The sequence below is a fragment of the Anas acuta genome, unplaced genomic scaffold (assembly GCF_963932015.1).
Source record: "Anas acuta unplaced genomic scaffold, bAnaAcu1.1 SCAFFOLD_137, whole genome shotgun sequence".
Classification (NCBI taxonomy): domain Eukaryota; kingdom Metazoa; phylum Chordata; class Aves; order Anseriformes; family Anatidae; genus Anas; species Anas acuta.
Genome location: NW_027076073.1, coordinates 5,158 through 29,297, shown reverse-complemented (window position 1 = coordinate 29,297; position 24,140 = coordinate 5,158). Strand labels below are relative to the sequence as shown.

General features: G+C 40.3%; 1 long non-coding RNA gene and 1 pseudogene across 1 annotated transcript; both read left to right on the top strand.

The window, feature by feature from the left end:
- LOC137848904 (kinesin-like protein KIF27) overlaps nucleotides 1-19,049 on the top strand; it is a 96,113-nt pseudogene extending 77,064 nt beyond the window's left edge.
- A 786-nt stretch (nucleotides 19,050-19,835) lies between these two features.
- LOC137848906 (uncharacterized) lies at nucleotides 19,836-23,604 on the top strand. The gene is made up of 3 exons (XR_011091581.1): nucleotides 19,836-20,912; nucleotides 21,189-21,309; nucleotides 22,007-23,604. It is a non-coding gene; the product is annotated as an uncharacterized lncRNA (long non-coding RNA).
- Nucleotides 23,605-24,140: the final 536 nt, after the last annotated feature.

Below are 24,140 nucleotides of genomic sequence, written 5' to 3'. Positions count from 1 at the left end.
ATTGCCGTGCCCTTTCTGAAATGAGCAGGATTTCAGGCTCTTGCTTCTCTTTCTTGGTTTCCCTTTGCTCTGTTCTGTACAACAAGGCTTTTTGTCAGCTTCCAATGTTTCTCAGCTCTGAATGGACAAGCCCTCAATGCAAATGGGTGTGAGTGAAATGCCAAAACTCTTCTCTTTGCAACCACAGAAGACTTGTGTTTCAATCTGGTTGCATTTTCATGCAGGCTGAATTTGATGTGCTTAGCTGGTGAGTCCTGCCAGTTGGGTAACAGAGCAAAAAGGCTGCGTGGGAGTTGAGCAAGAAGGAAGTTCAGCAAACTTTCCTTTGCATGGCAAAGCCTCCTTGACTGAGAATCAGCAAGAGCAGAAGATGTGTTTGGGATCCGGCAGCATTTGATACCCATCGAGGCTTTGGAGTGTTTCTGGTAGACATTTGTAAAGAAATCCTATTCGATGCTTCTTCTTGTGCTTCAGAATTAATAGATGGGGGGCAGTATAAGGAACCATGGTTGCTGAAATATATAACTAATAAAAAATAGTTCCATATGGGCATAAAGAGACGGATTAAAATCAGAGGAATGCTTGGTGTGTAGTAATCACAACTATTTAAAATCATACCCACCATGTAAGCAATACGACAGCTTTCTGTGCTTCTGAAATTCTAAATACTTGGCCCTTGTAAGCAGAAGATGGCTTTCAAGCACGTGTGTGTCTATAGGTATAAATTCAGGATAAAAAGGTTTTGTTTGAATAATTTCTGTTGCCTATGCATCGGTACTGTAGCAGTGAGAAAATAAGGTTCATTGTAAGTCTATGCTTTATCAAGAGTTCATTAACAAGATCTTACAATATTGTTGCTTCATCCGGCAGTATAACATCCAAACAGAAAGTCTGACCACTTTCAGACCAAAGGTTAAGTCTGCTAGCTTAGAAGGTAATAGAAGCAAAATTAGTTTCTGCACTGGTTTAACAGTTGTTAACATATCTGCTTTTTTATCACAGTTCCTTTCCAGGGTGTAATGATGCTTATGTATTCTTTGGGAAACTCTTCAACATTCTGTTTCAGCAGGGAGTTAATTCTTTATTATTTAACTCGGAGAACATTTTTTCTTAGGTGCAGAAAATTGCAAATGAGGTGAACAGAGGAATTGTAACAGATCTCGTAATGACTTCCTGAATACCGAGTGGGGAGCACAGAGATGGAGGCCGGCATGGAGGAGATCCTGGTTAAAGTTGCAGTAAGGGTCAGACCTCTGCTTTCCAAGGAAGTACTTCATAACCACCAAGTATGCGTGAGATTAGTCCCAAATACACAACAAATAATCATTGGGAAAGACCGTGTCTTCACTTTTGATGTTGTATTTGGCAAAAACTCAACCCAAGAAGAAGTTTATCCAGTTTGCATTAAACCTCTTCTAGTGTCTTTGGCTGAGGGATATAATGCTACAGTATTTGCATACGGACAGACAGGTTCTGGGAAGACTTACACCATTGGAGGTGGTCACATTGGTACGTTGTAAAAAGTCTTTTTTTGTGTGTGTGTGAACAATGTAGTTCTGCAAATTAAGTATTTAATACATAACAGATGATGCTTGAGAATTTTTAAGAGATAATGAAAAAATGTATAGCAAAAAAAGACATATATATTCCAAAGTTTATGTGATGGTTGTGTTCTAAACACAAATTCTGTGTCCGTTAGGCTATACCAAAAGTATGAGAGAAAAAAAAAATAAAAAAAAATTAAAGTGCTCTTTCCCATTCTCTATTCTAACAGGCAACTTACACTACTTTCTGAAACACAGTGCTTTAGAAATTTTGGCTACATTTATCCTACTTAGAAAGTATCTGCTTTAGGTAATTGTATGAAGCAAACTCACTCTTGGACTTTTTTCAGAGTCTGACAAAGAGATTTCATAGATAAATTTCATGGAATAGAATCCTAGAATGGTTTGGGTTGGAAGGGACCTTAAAGACCACCCAGTTGCAACCCCCCGCCACGGGCAAAGATGTCACCCACTAGACCAGGTTGCCCAGGGCCCCATCCAGCCTGGCCTTGAACACCCCCGGGGATGGGGCATCCACTGCTTCTTTGGGCAACCTGTGCCAGTGCCTTGCCACCCTCTGAGTAAAGAATTTCTTCTGAATATCTAATCCAAATCAACCCTCTTTTAGTTGGAAAGCCATTCCTCCTTGTCCTATCATTACACCACCTGCCAAAGAGTCCCTCCAGAGTCCCTCCCCAGCTTTCCTGTAGGCCCCCTTTAGGCACTGGCAGGCTGCTGTGCCTAAAGCCTCTTCTCCAGGCTGCACAACTCCAACTCCCTCAGCCTGTCTTCGTAAGAGAGGTGCTCCATCTCTCTAAGTATCCCTGTGGCCCTCCTGGACTCTCTCAAATACTTCCACGTCCTCGTGCTGGGGGACCCAGAGCTCCAGGTGGGGTCTCACGACAGCAGAGCAGAGGGGGACAATCACTTCCCTCCCCCTGCTGGCCATGCTGCTTTTGATGCAGCCCAGGATGTGGTTGGCTTTCTGGGCTGGAAGCACACATTGCTGGCTCAGGTGGAGATTCTCATCATCCAACACCGCCAGGTCTTTCTCCTCAAGGCTGCTCTCAATCTGTTTTCTGTCCAGACTGTAGTTGTGCTTGGAACTGTTCCAGCACAAGTGCAGAACCTTGCATATTGGCCTTGTTGAACTTTATGTGGAATTCAAATTTTGCTTTTTTAAAGGCAGATATCTGAAACTCTACTATTCGACTTAGTTGGTATTTCCAAGTCAGTGTTTCTCAAACACCTGAGACTGGAAACTACTATTTTTCTGTATTAGTTCGCAGAAGAATTCTTCAGCTTCTGCATGTATACAATTTTGCTTTCTGACTTTCCCTGAAATCCTGTATCACCAGCTCTGGTTATCTTCCCTTCCGTATCGAGAAGTCACAATTTGTTTGTCTGTTCTGCTGAATAAGAGAGAAGAAGTGGAGTAGCAGGAATTAGAAGACTACCTGGATTTTTCTTGGTCCTTGATTCTGAATTTGAAACCCTGAAAATTATGTATTCGTTCTTTTTGCATAAAGGATTTGAAGTTTTATCATTAATTCATTAGCAAGTTCAAAATATTTTTTTCTTCTAGCGTGATTTTTTACTAATTTAATTTTCTTGTAGTCTCGTACCCGCAGAAAGTAGTAAAGTTCTGTATCATTTCCATGCATTTCTGATCAACAGAAAAGCAAATCTTTACATGAAAACTTGGGAAAACTGAGCTCTTCCTATTCCTTATTATATTGAGTGATAAACCTCGCAGACTTCTCTTTAGTTTTAGTCTTTGTAATTTGTGTGACAGAATGACTGCAAGTATCTGTGACATCTGTGTTTATATTTTAGCATCATTTTCAGAGGATGAAAAAGGCATAATCCCACGGGCTATTCAGGAGTTATTTCAGCATATTTCTGAAAACCATAACATCAATTTCCGAGTGAAGGTATCTTATATAGAGGTTTACGAGGAAGAACTTTGAGATTTATTGGAGTTGGAGACCTCTGTGAAAGATTTACATATCTGAGAAGATGAAAAGGGAAATACAGGTAGGATTTCAGCTCTAGAACTTTGTGCATTTGATTTCTGTTGTGTGCACAAATTATTGTTTCCATCTCTTGAAAAGAGAGCTTACCGATGACTAATACTAGACGAAGTCACGTTTTCAAAATATCAATTCAGTTTAGCTGATCTGAAGCAGCCTTCATTTGAGATTCCTATGAACAATATCAATGTTCCTCCAGAAGCAGCATCAGGTGGTAAGGTAGTACTGTTACTGTTTCTGCAAATTCAGCATAGAAACACAATTGTGCATGATTATTCAGTTGAATGAATGCTTTAAGATTAAGCCTTTGCTTCTCACTTCAAAGTTATATTTGTTAAGCTACTTATGCTGTAAATATCTGCTTCCATTCCACTAAGAACTATGTTCTTAACATAGGCTGGGAGTCACTTTTACTACAAACTTTCAAAATTTCTGTCTTTTTTTTTTTTTTAACTGACAAAGTAAGCTTTGAGCTAGGTTTGCTCATACTTTTTTTCTAGATAGCACTAGGTTGCAAATTGCATAAGACGATGTGTAAACACCTAAGTGTATTCTGTGTATTCTGTTTACAATACTGTTTCAAATGGTGTGACAAAATACACCCATATATTCTATTTCTGCAGGTTTCAGATGTGTTGTACTTCATGCTTTCCACATACTGTTTTATTTTATTTAGCTATGTGCTACGACCTTATAATAATGCAGGCTGGTATGCTTCTGTGATTTGTGTTTATAGATTGACTCTTCATAATTGCAGTAAACTTTTACTGAAAAGTTTAAAATTAATGTAATTATTCTGATTTTCTTTTGGTGTTTGAAGTGATTGTTGGTGCTAAGGAATTCCTAGTAGAATGTGCAGATGAAGTGATGAGCCTGTTGGAAAGTGGCAATGCAGCTCGTCACGCAGGCACAACACAAATGAACGAACACTCTAGTCGATCACATGCCATTTTTACTATCAGTATTTGTCAGAAACAATCTGCAGAGTCTCAAAAAAAATAGTGATCCACAGGATTCATCTTGGAAATCAGTCCAGATGATTGCTTCAAAGTTCCATTTTGTGGATTTGGCAGGATCAGAGAGGGTGACAAAGACTGGAAATACCAGTGAAGGATTCAAAGAATCAATTCAAATCAATAGTGGTTTGTTGGCCTTGGGAAATGTCATCAGTGCTCTTGGAGACCCAAAAAGGAAAAGCGTACATATTCCATACAGGGATGCTAAAATCACTCGCATTCTGAAAGACTCCCTAGGAGGGAACGCCAAGACTGTCATGATAACATGTATAAGTCCATCCTCATCAGACTTTGATGAATCTGTAAATTCGCTCAAATATGCAAACAGAGCCAAAAACATTAGAAATAAACCAGTTGTCAACTACAACCCTGATCAAGACCGGATTGATGAAATGGAACTTGAAATCAGATTGCTCTGAGAAGCTTTGCAGAACCAACAAGTTGGTAATCAGTGTTGACATGACTTAAATCAAGAAAGAACCTGAATCAGTTTGCTAGAAGAACAGCTCACCCAGCTTCAAGTTCAGTGCTTCAGCTACAGAAACTGTTTGGACGAAGCCTTCCCATTCCTGGTTGATTTGAATGATGATGTTAGCTTAAAAAGCAGGAAGCTCTCACCGTGCAGCAAATTGACACTGGAACTGGCACCATGCAAGAGCCCCATCATATCACAATTCTTCAGCTGAGGAGAGAACTAAAGAACTGCCAGGTATTTCTTTCTAAGTTGATTGTTTAGGTACCTATGAACAAATCAGGAAAGCTAATGTGTCTGTCTTGTAGGAGGAGGAGATAGAGTTCCAACAAGCTAGAATTTTATAAAATCAACCTATTTTCATTTTTCACACTGAATTCTGGTAAGCCTGTAGATTGTTACCTCGCAATCGCATACACAAATTCTGGCTTTTCTTGGTTCTCATCATCCTAAATTACAGCTCTGTTATTTATTCTTCATTTTTTTTCTCTGGCTTATTGTAAAGCTCTGCTTCCCAGGTTCAAAACAGTGTAAGAGCTGGGTAAGAGCTGGATACACTTGGTGGGTGATGCAAAAGAACGGAGAGGTGCGGTGTGTACCTCAAGGAGACTTAATACTGGGTGAGAATAGCCCATGAACTGAATTGTACCATGTTAATTAGTATATTACACTGTATGTTATCACTACCATGATTACTATAGGTGACTAATTAGAATGTATGGAAAAGAGTGTAACCTGAGCATGACATAAATGGTATGGAATAAGGGGTGGATAGATGTCCTGGTTTCAGTTAGCACAGAATTAATTTTCTTCCTAGTAGCTGGTGGAATGCGGTGTTTTGGCTTAGGATGAGAAGAGTACTGATAACACCCCGATGCTTTAATTGTTGCAGAGCAGTGCTTATACTAAGCCAAGGACATCTCAGCCTTTTGCTCTGTCCTGCCAACGGGCAGGCTGGGGGTGCAGTAAGAGCTGGGAGGGGACAGACCCAGGACAGGTGACCCAAACTAGCCAAAGGGGTATTCCATACCATCTGACGTCATGCTAAACAATATATAGGGGTGGCTAGCCGGGGGGGAGGGGGCCGGACTGCTCGGGGTTAGGCTGGGCATCGGTCAGCGAGTGGTGAGCAATTGCATTGTGCATCACTTGTTTGTATATATTATTATTATTTCCCTATTATCACCATATTATTATTATTGTTATTATTGTTATTATTATTTTCCTGTCTTATTAAACTGTCTTTATCTCAACTCACGGGCTTCACTTTCCATTTCTCTCCCCCGTCCCGGAGAGGGAGGGGGGAGGGTGAGCGAACGGCTGCGTGGTGTTTAGCTGCCGGCCGGGTTAAACCACGACAAAACTGAAAGATACCCAGGTAAGCATGCCATCCACAGCTCGGAGGAGATGGTTAGGGAGATGCTAAAATAAACAGGGCAATAAAGGCTCTTGAGCAGCTCTTAAGAGTTGTATTTACTTGAAAGATATAGGTTGTACAGAAAAGACAGAGTTGTACAGAAGTATCTGTCTTTAGAATAGTAAGACATAGTGTGTCTATACTTTGCATTTGGCTCCTAAAGGTTTTCTGGAAGGCCAACTACATTTGGAAGTAACCTTCAATCACTATTGGATCACTTACCCAGAAAAACATCTGAAAAAAAATAACATTATAATTTCTTTAATCTTTAGGCTCTTCTTTGAGATGAAAAATGAGGAGGGCCATCCTTATTTTTTTGTTTGAGAAGTGTATTAATATTATGATTGATGCTGAGATTTTACAGCAAAATCTCACAGCACACCGAAGAAAGTAATTGGATTTAAATACCCACTTTGTAAGGTAGTGTTGGTTATGGGTCCATTATTTCCTTTGGGAGAAAGAAATTTGTCAAAACAAAATCAATAGATGAGAAACAGAAGTAAAGAAACGACTGGTGGAAACCACTTTTGAAGGGAGCAGCTGATTCCCCAGAGGGCCATGCTGCCATAGCCACAGGGACCTTGACAGCCTAGAAAGGTGGGCTGACAAGAACCTCATGAAGTTCAGCAAGGGCAAGTTCAGAGTCCTGCACCTGAAGAGGAACAACTGCAGGCACTAGTGCATGCCGGGGGCCACCCTGCTGGAAAGCAGCCCTGCAGAAAAGGAGCTGGGCGTCCTGGTGGCCACCAAGTTGAACATGAGTCAGCCATGTGCCCTTCCTCCTAAGAAGGCTAGTGGTTTTGTTGGCTGCACTAGGCAAAGTGTCACTAACAGGTCAACAGATGTGATCCTTCCGCTCAGTGAGGCCACAGCTGGAGTAGTGTGTCCAGTTGCAGTTGCAAACTGTATTTTGTGGTGCGTTATACACAGCATAGGCAGCCAGTCAAAAGAGGTGATTCTCCCACCATATTTAGCATTGATGTGGCCTCACCTTGAGTATCGTGTGCTCAGGGGCACCCCAGTTGAAAAAAGGATGTGAAGATAATTGAAAGTGTGAAGAGGAAGGCAACAAAGCTGGTAGAAGGGCTGGAAGGCAGGTCCTATGAGGAGAGACTGAGAACACTTGTGTTGTCCAGTCTGAAGAATAGGAGGCCAAGAGGCGACCTCATGGCTCTCAGCAACTTGCTGAGGAGGGAAGGTGCTGGTCTGTGCTGCTGGTAACTGAGGGAAGAATGCATGGGAATGGCACAAAGCTGTGGGGGATGTCCAGTTCACGCTGGACATCAGGGAAAATTTCTGTACCATGAGGATGGTCAGACACTGGCACCGGCTTCCTAGCGAGCTGTTTGGTGCCCCATGCCTGTCAGTATTCAGGAGGCGTTTGGGCACTGCCCGCAATAACATGCTGTAACTTTAGGTTAGTCCTGAAGTGGTCAGCCAGTTGGACTTGATGATCTTTGTAGGTCCTTTCCAACTTCTCTACTGCATTCTGCTTGATTCTGTTCAGTTCCGGGCTCCCCCATGCAAGAGATTCAGGGACATAATGGAAAAAGTGCAGCAGAGGGCCACAAAGATGCTTAAGGGACTGGAGCACCTCTCCAATGAGGAAAGGCTGAGAGAGATGGGACTGTTCAGTTTGGAGAAGAGGAGGCTCAGTGGGGGATTTTAGCAATGTCTTACAAATACCTGAAGGGAAGGTGCAGTGAACGTGCAGCCAGGACAAAAGGCAGTGGGCATATACTGGAACACAAGAGCTTCTAGGCAAACATCTGGAAGCACTTGTGTACTGTGTGGTGGCCGTGGCTGTGCACTGGAACAAGTTGCCCAAAGAAGTGGAGTCATCCTCTGAGACCTGCAAAAGCCACCTGGACATGGTCCTGGGCAACCTGCTCAAGGTGGCCTTGCTTGAGCCAGGGGTTAAACCAGGTGACCTCCAGAGGTCCTTTCCAGCCTCAGCTGTTCTGTGATTCCATGGTGGGAGAATTTGCCATATATACGTCACAACTTTGCAGTTCCACTCACATCTTTGAACAACAAATAAATATATGTATGTATTTAATTTTCCAACGTCAAGAATAACAATGCCTGCTTTTCCACTGGCTGAATTTTCCTTTTATTATCTAGCAGGCTCTAGCTATGGATGAAGAAGTATTCAGCCAGAAGGATCATGAATTGAAGATATTGCAGAATCAGATAAAGACATTAATACAGGAAAATGAAGAGCAACTGGAATCTTTAAAGAAGGCTGAAGAAAGACATAGATTACAGGTATTTTTCCTCTGGCATATATTACATATATCTATATCAAACCATCCGTCCACCATAGGAATGTACTCATGATTTCAAGACAGATCCTTCAGAATTTTTTTGGATGTAAACACCTACCAGTCTTACAAGCACCTTGTTTGAATTAGAGCTGTATTCCCTAATGAGCTGAGATCATCTAGTGGGTGAATCACAGTACTGTGATTCCTGAAGTTTGTGTATCAGCCTAACTGTGCCACAGCCTTCCTGTATGATATTAAGTGGTTCATTCACCCTCTCTTTGCTTCCTGCCTTCCTCCAGATCTGTGTTGTTGCTAAGTTGTTTCAGGACGATTCATGATTTAGGACTTGAAAGGCTTTAAAAGATTGTTTAGAATCTCAAAAAGACCATCAAGTTCCTACAGAATGCTTTAATTGAAAGGCTGTGTAGAAACATGCTTTGTTATATCTTTATTCAGTGTGAGAGTAAAGTATTGTTGACTTTTGACTTTTTAAGACAGAATTTCATCCTAGTATTCTGAGAGTTTACTATTACAAGAAGCTGAGTGACACAGTGGAAACACTGCTTGCCTCCTTCCCTCTCTAGATCTTGTATATGCTAATGAAATTGTAATGGGTAGTAAGTGAATAGCATTTCAAGATCCAGGAGACCATATATAGGATAGTTGATAGATCTGACTTTATAGGATGATAGATCTGACCTTTTTTAAAGAGAACAGCATAAACATGGCTAGTTAGTACTCTTCTCCTTTTTCTCCTTTTTTTTCCTTATTCTCCTTTTCCTCCTTATTCTCCTTTTCCTCCTTTTCCTCCTTTTTCCTCTTCTTTGCTGATGGCTTGGGGAGAGTCAATGAATGAAAGGTAAGTACACTGGTCACCATCTTTTCCTTCCCTCTGTAACTTTTTTTCTGTTCTGTCATTTCTGGATAGGCTTTTTTTGTGTGTTTTCCCTTTTTAACCCATACTGCATATTGTCAGCTTATTAGACTAAAACAATCCATGCTTCTAATACACATAGATGCTTATATACGATTATGCTTATAATTGTATCCTATGGAGGATACGAGGCAGATGTTATGAACAGAAACAGTTGTACTGTAGGCAAAAGATCGCAGCTCTCACTTTTACTTAAAAACAGAAAAATCAGTATAATAATCAAATCAAATGCTTGTGTCAAATGGCTTAAAGTTGTATGCACAGGAAAGTGTCATTTCAATGATACATGACAGAATAAGAACTGTAAAAGTAGCATGTAAATGTTTGTACCCATGTATTTATGTAACAGGTTATGCACTATGGGGTTGTATGTACAAGGGCATAAGGGACAGAGTCTTATAGGGATTAAAAAAATAAAAAAGTTGTAAGGTGGAGTTGCCCATTACTACTTCCACAATCATAAAATGTATGGTATTGACATATATATTCTTTTTGCTATGACACAGAAATATTATGTATTGTATTCCAACAAAATGTCAATTTGTGGGGCATTGTCTATGTATGGGGAAAGGACTTGCAGTCTAAGAAGATGAGAAAAAAAGAATAAATAAAAAATATATGATTCAAAGTAGGAGAATGCATACTTTAGTTAACTATCTCTAGCTGTTATTCAAATTTCCTGTTGGTAGGCAAGATTTTCGATGTATTCTGAAAGGAACAGAGAAGACTGAAAATTGTATGGTCTTGGCCTTATGGATAAATCAGTTCAGTGAAGATATGTAATTTTGAACAATGCACAGAGATTGCTGTAGGAAAGGCAAGTAAGTTCTTCAAACTAGCATTACCGACAAATTTGAGGCTGGGTAGAAAAGAAAGTAACGGTTGATACAGGGGATCCTGGGGTCACGTACAATTTTATGAATGTTAATTAATAAAAATAATCTTTCAAGTTGGACCACTCCAAGAGGAAGAGGAAGCCTACATGTATGTACATTTCATTCTTTAAACTCAGACCATGTGCTTCATTTGAACATTTTTCTTGAATTACCGTTTTATTTATCCATGAACACACAAATAAGGCAAGCAAGGGCTGATAAATATGTCATCTACTTCTCACTAGATGTCTAAATCTAGCTGACATAATTTATATAGGACAGGTCCTTTAGAGACAAAAATGTCTCAAAAAAAATGATTGGAGTTTGGGGAGAGGTAAGATTCTACCTGTCATGCCAGAGAATTTTCAGTTTGTTGCAGAATTTGCCTGTGCACTGCAGAAGAATTTAGAGTTAGTGAATGATATACAAGAAGACTGACCTTTATAATGAATTTAGAAAGGTATGATGCAAACCTGATGATCAGCAACCGTTTTTGTTTTTGTTTTTTTCATATGAGAATGAAAAAATGGTGGAACAGCAAATCCTTATTGATCAGCTAAAAGAAAAATTAGAGAAGTTTATGGTTGTGAAAACTTGGGACTTCTCAAGTGCTTGTGGAGATGGGCCTGCTGTTACGGCATCTGCAAGAAGGCCATACAGTGTCCCACTCACAAAGAGTCTGCTACACTCGCTTTACCCATCTTCAGGGACAGAGACACGAAAGGTAAGGTCTACCTAAGCATTACATTTTTTTTAACAGTTATCGTTCAATAATTCAGTTTGGCGTGACAAATTATGGTGACCTATTGTCAGCTGCTGTTTAGCTTTGAAGCATTTTAGCATGGAAGACTGAAAAAGTACTTTTGAATGTCTTGCAACACACGCTATGTCCCAGTTGTCCAAAATCTATGGGCTTACATTTTGAATCCCAGAATGGCTGGAGTTTGAAGGGACCTTTAAAAATCATCTAGTCCAACTCTGCCATGGACAGAGACACCTTTCACTAGATCAGGTTGCTCAAAGCCCCATACAAATTGACTTAAAACACAGAATTTATCACAGTCATAAAGCTGTAGTCTTTAGTGATCTTTTTGTGCAATGTTTAACAGTTCAGATAGGAAGCATTACCAAAATGAATGATTATTCTGTACTGATAAACTGAACATTTTGGGTAATAAGTTGGTAACAGTACCTTCTTTTGCACTTGGGACAAGTGTTCTAAGCAGAACCTTCTCTTGCAAAACCTTCTGGTACACAGGTACTCAGAAATATTATTTAAACACCTGCAATTCTGCATACAAGGTCAGGTAGTGAAAGACTTTTAAACTGAAATACTATTGGAATATCAATAAAGAATTACTGAACTATTCCAAGTGTTTTTTTGGTGCTTTTTGGCAGGTGTATACCAGTCCCCCTGCTTTTTCCCTGGCTCGGATGATGGCAGGATTCCGTGCTCGTAGCCAGATGATACTGAGCTACATAGAAGATCAAGATGAAGTCCTTCACTGCCACCTCTCTATCAGAGTGATGAAGAGAAAGAAAATACAGACAGTCAAAAGTAATTTATTTTTTTTTTTCTCATTTAGGTAATTTTTTCTTTAACTTTTGTTACAGATAAATATATAGCAAATACAATATTACTGCCTAATCCTACTGTAATGTGAGGCCATTTGTGATACTACTTAAAATAAATTTGCAGGACCAACTAGGCATATTATGAAACTAGTTTAAAAACCACGTTTTTTTGATGCGATAAAGATTGCATGATCTTTGTTTTGGGGACATCATCCAACAAGATCAAGCATGGGAAGAAGAAGGTGCAAATGCTTATGTAAGCTTTCTCAGTTTGGCACTCTTCTCTTTAATATCATGTACTTTATATAAAGTTAAAAGAAAAAAAATCCCTTTGTGTTTAGAATGTATCATGTTTTCCATTCTTTCTTAGGCATTCAATAAACCAAAAATGGACACGAAAACAGGCTTCTCTGTGCTTTCCCTTTGAGCAAAGTGACATGAAATGTCAAGTTGACAAGTCCAGCTTATGTGACAAATCTGTGCCACAGACTGATACAGCCACAGGTAAAATGGAAGTCATGAGAGTAAATTGTGTTAGATATAGTACTAGAATATGCAATAATGTCTTTATCACATGTAATTATTTTTCTCATCAAAATGTCTTTATTTGCTACAAATACTTTTTTCATTATAGCTCAACATAAATTTATTTTTTAATTATTTTCCTTTTCCCTTTTCTGAAATTGACATCAGTGACCTTAATGTTTGAGTACTACTTACTAGCGAGAAAGCACTTGACCTACAAATCTAGTACTAGTTCAAGAAAAGGAAACATGCTATTATTTCATCAGAGATGCACTGAAAATGCTTAAATTAAATATGTTTTTTCTCTCTCAGATTAGCATTCATTAGCATTCTTTAAATGCTAATGCATGCTGTCATTTCCGTATTTAGATGGCAGGGAAAAGACTCTTTGCAATACTCTCTCCTTTTGGCTCTTTCGCTTCATCTGTAAGAATTCTATACATACTATATTTCAGATCACTGTCTTTTGGCTAAAGAGTGTATTCCTTTTATTCCATTTTTATTCCTTTTTTTTTTGGTTTCCACATTGCTTTGTTTTCTTTCAAGGTGAAGAAATCGACTGCCTCCAGAAAAGTCATGTTTTTAACATGCAGAAATTAAAGAATTCAGAGTTGAGACTCACTGAGGCCAAGCAAAAAATGGGAGAACTTGCACTTAACATCAAAATGAAAGAAGAACTTATTAAGGAATTAGTAAGAACAGGTAAGTGACTGAAAAATTGAAATGAAGACATTCAGAAATAAGCAAGAAAAAAGACACAAAACTTCTGAAGACCTGCATATCTTAGTTTTTGGGTAATTTTCTTCTGCGGGAATACTTCTGGTAACTTACAGTTTCCTAACTTCTATGAATTACTTGCTATGAGTGCATTGAAGGCTGCAAATTTTTATTGTGTCCTACTCAGCTGTGATCTGCAGATTTGTTTGTTAAATATTTTTTTGTGTTTTGTAGCTTATTGTGTTTGTCCACCTATAGTGTAATTTTTCATGTATGCTTAGTGCAACTGATCTCTTCATGGACATGTGTTTGTCACCCAGTGTCTGGGATAGGAGAGAAGATACGACACTGTGCTGGGAATGCTTGCATTGCCATCATAGCAGTAGAGAAGCAGGAGTCAGAAGTGGATGAGGGAAAAGGTCAGTGTCCCTGTTAGCCTATATCATTACACACCTGTCCTGATATATATATGCTTGCCAGAAACTTATCATTGTGATGACCCTAAAGATCTGTGCTTACCTGTTTCAATCACACTCTTCTAGTGTGTACATATTCTCCTGAGGCAGTCTTTTGGCATTGAGAAACATTGTGCGCCCCCAGTAACAGTACTCACGGAATCCCAAACAGAGCAAATCAGATTGCCCGAACAGGGCAAATCAGTAGAAACACAATCGAGAGTTTTTTGCTGATTACCAAGTTGAAAGCTGAGAAATATGTAGCATATTCTTCTGGGGAACAAAGAAACAAACATACAAACAAACAACAAAAAACATAATAATACAGGCAAGCTATTTTGTCAAGGACTGCAGTAGGCAGAAAATTTTCACTTGATGTGGCACTCAGGTGTTACTTTCTTTGGTGACATCAGATGATTTATGAAGAGTTCAGATTTAAGATTCCTTTGTTCATCTATATTTCAGTGTTATAAGGGAGCTGTTTGTTTAGGTTTGGAAAATGTCTCAGAAATTTTTGGTTTAATCAGGATGAAGTAAGTAACGATTCAATTACAGGTTTAAGTGATACATTGCAAATTATTAGCTTGCTGTTTTAAAACTATTTGGATATGATGTCTTTAAGGTAAGGATGCAGAGTGTGTAAGCAGGCAATATTCTTTGAAGATAACTAAACCGGAACAAGAATCCCAGCAGGCCAAAATGGAACTGGCCGAAACTCAAAAGCAGCTTCAGGAGCTGGAGAATAAGGAGCTGAGAAAGCCAAGCTGCAAAGAGAGTTCCGAAAGAAGATGGATGCAGCTAAGCTGAAAGTGCAGGTATTTCCAATATGACCATTAGGATTTGCAAATTCCTGTCTCAGCATCACCTTTGAAATCCGTACACTCTGATTGTGAAACTCTCACCAGCTTCACACAATTGAAGCTAGTTGGATTGAAGTAGCCAATGAGAACCTTCACACAGTTATACCCACTACTATTTAACAACTAAGTAGTTAGATAGTTCTGTCTTTGATGATTTTACGAAGGCTCAGAGACCTTAGAGATAATGTGTGATTGTTGTGGCAAAATGTAGCAAGTCTTGCTCACTGTCCTAACTCAGTGAAATAGAGAATTAACCTGAGTCGGGTTTTAGTTTTAAGTTTTCCTGTTGTTAAGCTGAAATTTTCCGTGAACATTCAGGCCTTACAGAAGAAGAAGCAAGACACTAAGAATCTGGCTTCTCTATCTAACCAAAGTGAAAAACGAGCAATAGAACTTGAGCAGAACGTGGCTCAGATGAAGCATCAGCAGACCCTGCTAGAGAAAAGACTGCGTGAGGAGAGTGAAAAAAAAGAAGCAACTAGAAGCAGAGCTTCAGCGGGACCAGCTACAAATTAAAGTAGGATTCTTTCTGTTTCCTTATGACAAAGAATAAGATCAACCAGTTTGACCTTTGTTTTCCCAAAGGCAATGTACTATACTACCAGATTTTGTCCTTTTAAGTAATTGCTTACTTGACACTGAAGAAATTGTGTATAAGTATTTTCACAGAAATCTTCATTCTTCCTTTCTCTTCAGCTATTTTTTTGAATGTTATTATGTGATGTCTAGCCCTGAGTTGCAATTTTGCATGTAAATTAGTTCAATATTTCTGATTTCATGATTGTGTAGATTCTGTCATTAAATGTGTTTGAAAAACACACTGACTGAGGCAGAAAGAGTTTTGTTTGTTTGTTTTTGTTTAGAGGAACTTCAGCTTAAGATGGAACAGCAACAGAAGATTCTTAAAGACAGAGAGATTGCTGCATTTAAAAAGAAGAAAAATAACTCGGTGTGGACTTTACAGAAATCAGAGGTAGCTAATCTATTCCAAATCTGTGTGGACACTGAAAAGAAAGGTGTCTTTATTCACCCCGTGTCATCTTTGTAAAGCGTTTGGAAGAAGAGTATTCCGTCCTCCCTCCCCTGTTTTTTTTTTAAATTGTTATTTTTTTGTTGTAGCAAAAACTGAGACAAGTCAAGAAGCTCTTTAACTGGTTTTGAATGAACGAAAGGAGAGGGCTGTAATGTCTTTGTTTTTTCTATGACTTGTCAAAGGTAGTAATGCAGATAGCTGGAAATTCAACGAGTTTGGTTGTCTGGTAGGTTTGAAGGTGATTCTGATGAGCTCTGTTATAAATGTTGCATGGTTTGTTTGTTTATTTCTTTTCCCATCTGACAAATATGACAAATGGCTATGGTTTTGGTTGTTCATGACAGTGTTAGAATAGTAGGTTTCCTGTGCAACAGTGCTACCTGCATGATTTCAGAACTAGACATTGGAACATGAGAGTTTCATGAGTTAACCAAAGTCTTTAGAGGTGAAAATCAATTTAAAAAATGAAATAAAAGCAACTTCTTAGCCATACCAGCAATATGCCCACTGATAAACCATTGCTTCAGAAGAGACTTATAATAGACTCTGCTAGCAGGATCAGAACTCCCATTTTTTCTTTCTTTCAGCATCAGAGTTTCTCATCACGATGTGTTTTTCCACAAATCTTGGTCTTGGGCAAGAATCATGCAATGAGGATGGGCTAGCTGATTTCTTGTGGTACCTTTCAAACTTAGTTGTTGTCATTCTATATATGACATCTATTTCTATAACTGTTTTTAGGAAAATAATACATTTCCTTAAAAGCATCTGATAAAATTGTTTGCATAAGATGTAGTAATATAACATTGCTGAGCCTCTCCTTAAGTCAGTCCTATTTCTGTATTATCCTGAATCAGGATTCTGTTGAACACTTAATGTTAAGAATTGAAATGTTGATTTCTCACGTTTTATCAGTTACTCTAAAAGAGGAAAAACATAGTCATAAAATTCTGACCCAAATAGTCCTCGTTAATGCTCTCTGGATCTCTGTTTAAATTGTAGAAGTTAGAAGAGCAAAAGAAATGGCTGGATGAAGAAATGGAAAGAATTCTGCAACAGCACCAACAGTTAGCGGAACTAGAAGAAGATTTAAAGAAAAGAGAAGCCATTGTAGCTAAAAAAGAAGCATTATTGCAAGAGAAGAGCCTCCTAGAAATCAAGAAACTGAGATCTAGCCAGGTGATTTAAGAAATAAAAAAAAGAAAGAAAGAAAGAAATTTAACACAATTGTAGAGCTGCCTGAAAAGACTATGGGAGGAGGGCAGCCGGATAACAGAAGAGGTTTAAGCCATGCAACTTGTATCTCTAGCGCTGCCATTACATTATTGTGTGGCTTGATCAAATGAACATTTTAAACATGAATAATAGAATGTAATAACCTTTATTTACATGATATCCCCGAAATTCTAACAACAAAACAAAATCTGACTTCCAAAGTTCTGTTATTGCAGCACATTAAATAACGATATCTAAAAAATTGCTCAGTGCCTGCAAAGTAGAGAACATGGCAGAGAAACATTCTGTATTATTTACTTTGGCTACTGAGAAACAGAAATTGAAGTGTCATTGTCACCGTAATGACTAACTCATGTAAGATATGTAGAAAACTGCACATTGCTTTTCTTTGTTTTCTTTCATCTTTTGATTAAATAGTAAATTTTATGGTAGCTGTCTACTTAGCCTAAATGGCGTCCCTTTACAAGAAGTAGACAGGTCTTCCACTTTAGGATGCGACAGTCTCATGTACATGTTTATGGGGAAGGAGTTTTATACTTACGGTTTCTTTCATTCTTCCTCTTATTTCTTTCTCTCTCTCTCTCTCTCTCTCTTTTTTTTTTTTTTAAAGGCTTTAAACAAAGATAGTATGAAATTGTCTACTCGCTTAAGTATGCTGGACCAGGAATTGTGTGATAAAGGTATGCAGCTTCAGGACAGCACTACTGAAGATAAGACAGACATTCTGGAAAAAATTCAGGTTCTTCAGAAGGAAAGGGATCAGCTACTCAGGAGAAGAAATAGTGTGGATGAGAAACTGAAAGAGGGTAACTGAAAAGTGTTGTCAGCTGAAGTAAGTAACTATCTCTGAGATACATCAAAGTTTTAGGCAATGTTGTATAATAAAGTATTCCAATCATGACCTAAAATGTCTCCCAGTATTAGACAGTAGAGAATCAAGGAACTGAGGTTGGGTGTTTTTGTTAACAGCCGACATGAAAGTACTGCTATAATGGCACTACTTCCATAACAGGGAACAACATATACTTTCAGAGGAACTTACTTACTTTAGCTAGAGTCCGGACAAATGTCGCTGGCCTAACAATTCTATAATTAGAAATAATGAAACAGGATGTCCATCAATTTATCTTAGGCAGCTATTTTCCTATCAGGACATAGAACAAGGTGAAGTACTCTAATAGTGATGTCCCTTGATTTTTTTTTTCATAGGCTTTTGTGAAAGACCAAACCTCACCTGAAGGCCTCCATATAGTTACAATGAAAATAAGCCATATTATGGATGTTACACACTTGAATTGATCAGTATAATTAAGTTGAAGATTGAATAAATTGATGTCAAATACACAGTTTTGTTTTAGGTCTTGAGAAGCAGCAGTTGGGGCCTATTACTGAGCTGATAGCATGCCAGAAAGAATCCTATTTGCTTCACTCCACAGAATCTTCTGCAATACTTCAGGGCATGAATTTCTGCCACCTTCCTGCACAGATAATGGTCACCAAACTGCTTACAGATCTGATTGGTTCATTAATCGCTAATTAGAAAACTAGTTCAACTGAAAAAGTAATAGAAGTCATCAAATTGTGGGGAGGGGAAAATGGAGGAAGAATAGAATGTAGGCTTTTGTGGTGATGAACCATTTGTTTGAACTCTGGTCTGTGGAAGGGATATCAAGACATTTCCTGCTTGCTCCAAGCAGGTTCTAGATTTGTACTCTTCCTCTTATTTTTCCCATTCCATTCTCTGTACAACTACTAGTTAGTCTTGCTCTTCAATTTAGATTCACCTTTGAGAATGAAGTTAATGTCTTATGCACACAAAGGTTTGTTTTGTACTTTTTTTACAATCTCACTCCTGTGTTTCTGTGTAGGAAGAACATGTCCTTTTGCAGCTGGAAGAAGGAATTGAAGCCCTGGAGGCTGCTATTAATTACAAGAATGAAAGTATTCAGAGTCGCCAGTACTTGCTTAGATCCTCTTCACAGATCCTTTCACAGAGTGAGGATAATGCAATAGGAAAACTAGTTTCCTTGTCTGCTGATGAGCTCAGAGCTATCCTCTTCAAATACTTTAACAAGGTTTGCTTTGGCTAACGATCAATATTTTAGCCTATTACCTGTTATTGCGCTAAATAGTTAAATGAAATAGTGTCAAGAAGTAAAGTCAATTTAATCCACTTTCCTTGAAAGCCTGCTTAGGTTACTCACATCTGTTGTTAATTTGGATATTTTGCATCTTGACATCAACATAAAAAAGGATGCTTTTCTATTACTTGTTTGTATCTTGTTTTGGTGTCATTAGCTTAAAAGGTGTTGCAACTCTGGAAATTTCCTTGCTCCTTTCCACTGCTTTATGCAGTTGTTTTAAGATTGCCTAAATTGCAAGTTAGAATGGTGAAGCTTGTATTACAAGCAAAGAGCCAGCGGAAAGTAAAAGACACAGTCTTTTACTTCCTCGTCTTTCGGGTGCTTAACATACAATGGTGCTAGCTCAGACCTAGGAATCACCAGTCTTTATCTTGTTCCCTGTCTCAAGTCCCCCCTTTTCTTGAGCCTAAGAAAATTCTTTGGCTTATTACAATCCTTCTTGATTAAAAGTTTTCATTAAATTCTTACCAGTTTTGACTTGGTGCTTGTTTCAGTTACACTTCCAGGTATCATAATCTAGTCCTTCATACAGCACCAAAATGCACATTGTACCACTACACAAGTCAAGACTACTACTCTTAAAAAGAAGATCAGGATTCCTCTAAACGATTGCTTAAGCCAAGAAAAGTTGGGTAACCAAAAGGTTATTTTGTTGCATAATTCTCGAAAACCCCAGGAGGTGTCATCTTGAATTACCTTACGTAATCACCTTAGACTAATCACCTTATTACCGTAGTCTTTCCTCAAATGTTTTCGTGCTCAGTCTCAATTCCTCCTGCCTCATTTACACACATACAGCAACTAATATTGATTAAAGTGCATCCTTCCCCTTGGGAGGCAAATAAAAGGTCTAGTGCCTAAAACATTGATTTGTTCTAGTTGCTTGCACCAAACTGTAAGATGTTGTTGCAAATATTGGTTTCCTAAATGGGTTAGATCTTCTCCTTTGTCCGGCATTTGGTAAGGCCTGCCATACAATATCTCCAAAGGGGCTTAGTTTGACCAAGTTTGCTCCTGGGGGATGGATGGAGCCCGTGGTAGGGAGCCGTGTGGGAGCAGTGCTTGAGGAGCTGCTGCCTTTGGCAGCCCCTGCAGGCTCACTTCAGGAATCCCGTGTGAGGGATGAAGTTCTGTGTTTTTTGTTTTGTTTTTCTTTTGTTTTGTTTTGTTTTGTTTTTCTGAAGAAACCGGGTGTTTAAGAAGGAAATGCAGAGTTGCCTTTGTTTGGCACTCGATGGTCTTGAGGTCTCTTCCAACGTAGACATTCTGTGATTCTGTGAAGTCACAAACGCCAAGGCATCACACTGGCTGGCTCTGCAGCACAGATGCCAGGAGTGCCGCTTGGCATGGCGGCGGCGGCGCGGTGCCCCAGCCCCAGGCCCGTCCCAGCCCCAGCGCACATTGCCCTCCGCTCCCCCATGGAGCCCCCCGCCGCCTCAGCAGCCCCGCGGCGGACGCCCCATGGCAGAGCCGCCCCCGAGGAGAAGGAGCCCGCAGCCCTCTGCCCACACCGCACCGCACTGCACCAAGCGCCGCGCAACGGCTGCCACCACCGCGGGGGCTCCTGGTGTGAGTGGCAAGCGGTGGCAAGGGGGGGCTGCGCTTCCTGAGTCGAGCTGCTGGACACCGGCTTGCCTGGGCAATTGCCCATGTTGCTGAGGAGGCAACAGAGCCAAAGCCCTTGGGGCTGAAGATCCAGCACAGCTGGGGAGGCTTTGGCATTTCTGCACAATGCTGCTCAATCCTGCTTGGGAGCCCAGCCTCAGGTGCGGAATGAAGCCAAGCAAGCTCGAGGGAAACTGTGTGCTGGTAAGTTGTCAGTTCTTGCTTTCTTTTTCATTCCTCACGCCTAAGAAAACCTAACTCTTTCAAGCACCTGTTTGAAGACACGGTTTGATGGACTTGATTCTGGGTGTGCTCCTTAAGCTTGTTTGGCAGCTGTTGAACCCCGCTACACTTGCAGGAGACCTATGCTCGAGTTGATGCTTGCTGTGATCAAGCGGTGTTCTTTTGCTCTTCTTTGCTTTGGGGATGGCGGGTGAGGTTGCAAAGAGTTTTCAGGAGGATTCTTCTTTTCCTTTGCAGAATCCCAGACTGCGTATTAGAGCTGATCTTCATCTCTGCTCGGAAAAGCTTCACGGGCCAAAAGAGAATGGAGATGAGGAAGGCAATGGAGAATGATGAGGACTATTTGCAGTCAGCACCCGTAAGCTTTGTGAAAGAATCAGGTGCATTTCTGTAGTGGTAGAAAGCGTAGCTGGAAAGACTTCCTAAGGACGTCAAGTCCAATTCATTGTTCTCAGTTAGAGCAATCCCGTAGTTTAGACTCCTGATAAGGTATTTGTCTGTAGGCAGCTGCCAACTTGTCCAGCTAATCCAATTCAGCCTGGAAAACAAGCAAGCAAGCAAGCAAGCAAAAAGCACAGAAACCTGCAGTTTATGGAGTGCAACTGTCTCCTTTCTAATCTCATGGGTTTCACCAAGTTTTGGGTGACTCCAGGGCTGGCTTGCCAGGGAGACTTTCTTGAATTGCTGGCAGATCAGCCAGAAGGGCAATACAAGGCCCTGGCTAAACACAATCTGTAGGCTGCTTCTAGATCAACAGTTTCCTTGGTTACTCCACAACCTCCACAATCTCCACTTGCTTCGAAGCTGTGAAGATTGCAAGTCCACTTTGTGTTTTTCAGCCACTCTGTGTCAAATGGTAAGAGTTTTCACTGGCTGTTAAAACAGAAAGGACAAAGAGCCCCTCCTCTGGGTCTTCAGAAGGCTCCTAAGATCCCCCAGACTGGCTAAGTAGCGACACTCTAGTATAGATGCATCTAGATGCAGTAGAGCTAGATGGTGGGAGAGAGGCTCTAGCATGGACGTGACACGCTTTGACAGCATCTTTTCTCTGACAGCAACTTCTGCCTTGGCTCTTCCCATCAAGCCAGAGCAGTTTCTTGGCCTGCGCAACCTGCAGACTGACCTCTCGTGTGTATCCGTGCTGGACTGAGGGTAATGTTTGGAACACACACTGATGCTGTATTCACTAGAACTTTGAGAAGAGAGCGCAAGAAGCTAACCTGCATACGAGTTTCTTAGGTTTCTGTAGAGAGAGAGAGAGATGTACATGCATGCATATTTACTTCTGTCTTTACTTCTTTCAAGATATCTTTTGTTCTCCAAAATGAATCCTCTGACTGTTACTAACGTATGGGACACACCTTGACACTCTAATGGCATAGAAATACTTTTCAGCTCATCCTTGCTATTGTTTCTGGATTGAAAAAATAATTGTGAATATGATTACCTGCTTGGAATCTTTTTTTTTTTTTTTTATTTAGTATATATCTATTCTATTATGAAATCCTATAAAAAGGAGTGAACTCAAGAGGAAAAAAAAAAAAAAGAAAACAATTTTATATCCACTTCTAAATTAGCTCAACAAATGAAACAGTAAAAAATGCACATAATATTTCTTCTATCCCAAGATTTCATGGTACAATAGTTCTTTGCCTAACCCTGCAATAGCCCCATAGGCATTGCAATTGCTTACTTGTGTTCTTCTCCTTTGCTTGTGTTTAGTGTTTGCTTTTCTAATGTTACAACATTGGATTGATTTACCTCTTTAGGTATCAAGAGAAGAAGGCATTTGCTTCAGAGGACAGTACTTTGATGCTTTCCAGGGCTAATGGCCAAAGTTCTCAAAGCACTTTTTTTTCTTTTTTTTTTTTTTTTTTTTTTTTTCCCCATCAGTGATTTATACATTTGTCAATCTTTCCATCTTCATTTACAACTCCGAATTTAGGTTTTAGGTGAACAAGAACCCTGAAACCAGCTGAAGCCATATCAGACATGAAGCCATATCAGACATAGTAAGGACATGTGTCTGTGAGGAAGTAATTCAGAGTGATTCTCTGGTGTCCTTTGGACAGCTTTCCTCTGGTCCTCTGCACTAAGCATCCCCAAGGGATATTTCAAAGCTCTCGGAATGATCTGTCATTCTCTCTTCCACTGGAGTCTCTATTAGAAAAGCGTGACTATTCCTTGCCCATGTGGAAAAGAAGTCCTCCTTGCGTTGTTTCTAAGCAAAACCTCTTTCTTGTGTTCTATGGACAGAAACCACTTGGCTAGACAAACTCAATCATTGCAAATGGAAGGAGTGGAACTACTTCAGCACCGTGCTTCGGCTTCTAAGCAGAACTGTAATGTAGGTGGGGACGTAGCAAGAGGACATGGCCAAGCCAGGGTGGACTTGAAAGTGCCGTGTCCGAGCCACAGCAAGAAGTCCGTGATTGCCCCTTGGAGACTGCTGCTCACCTAGTAGCACAGCAGCTGGAACGCTTCTGGATACTGCTGATGGATTGCCATGAATCAGGCAGTGACACAAGCTACGAGAACGACGGAAGTGACTGGAAGTGATGCTTCTCCCTGTTCTCCATTGCAATTTGTGAAAGAAAGGAGAAGAGAGGAGAAGAAGAAAGGAGAAGATGGGAGGGAAGGGGAGGGAATGAAGAGAACGGGAGGGAGGGGAGGGAAGGGTAAAAACGAGAATGGGAGGGCAGGGGAGGGCAGGGGAGTTCTGGGGAGGGCAGGGGAGTTCTGGGGAGGGCACGGGAGGGCAGGGGAGGGCACGGGAGGGCAGGGGAGGGCAGGGGAGCAGAGTGTAGTGGAGTGTAGGGTAGTGTATGGTAGTGTAGGGTAGTGTAGGGGAGGGGATTGTTTGGTGAGGAGAGTGTAGGGGAGCGTAGGGGAGGAGAGTATAGGGGAGTGTAGGAGAGGAGAGTGGAGTGGAGTGTAGGGAAGGGGAGTGTAGGGGAACTGAGTGAAGGTGAAGGTAGGGGAGGTGTGTGTAGGGGAGTGTAGGGGAACTGAGTGAAGAAGAGGGTAGGGGAGCAGAATGTAGGGGAGGGTAGGGGAGCAGAGTGTAGGAGAGTGTAGGGGAACTGAGTCAAGAAGAGGGTAGGGGAGCAGAATGTAGGGGAGTGTAGGGGAACTGGGTGAAGAAGAGGGTAGGGGAGCAGAGTGTAGAGGAGTGTAGGGGAGCAGTGT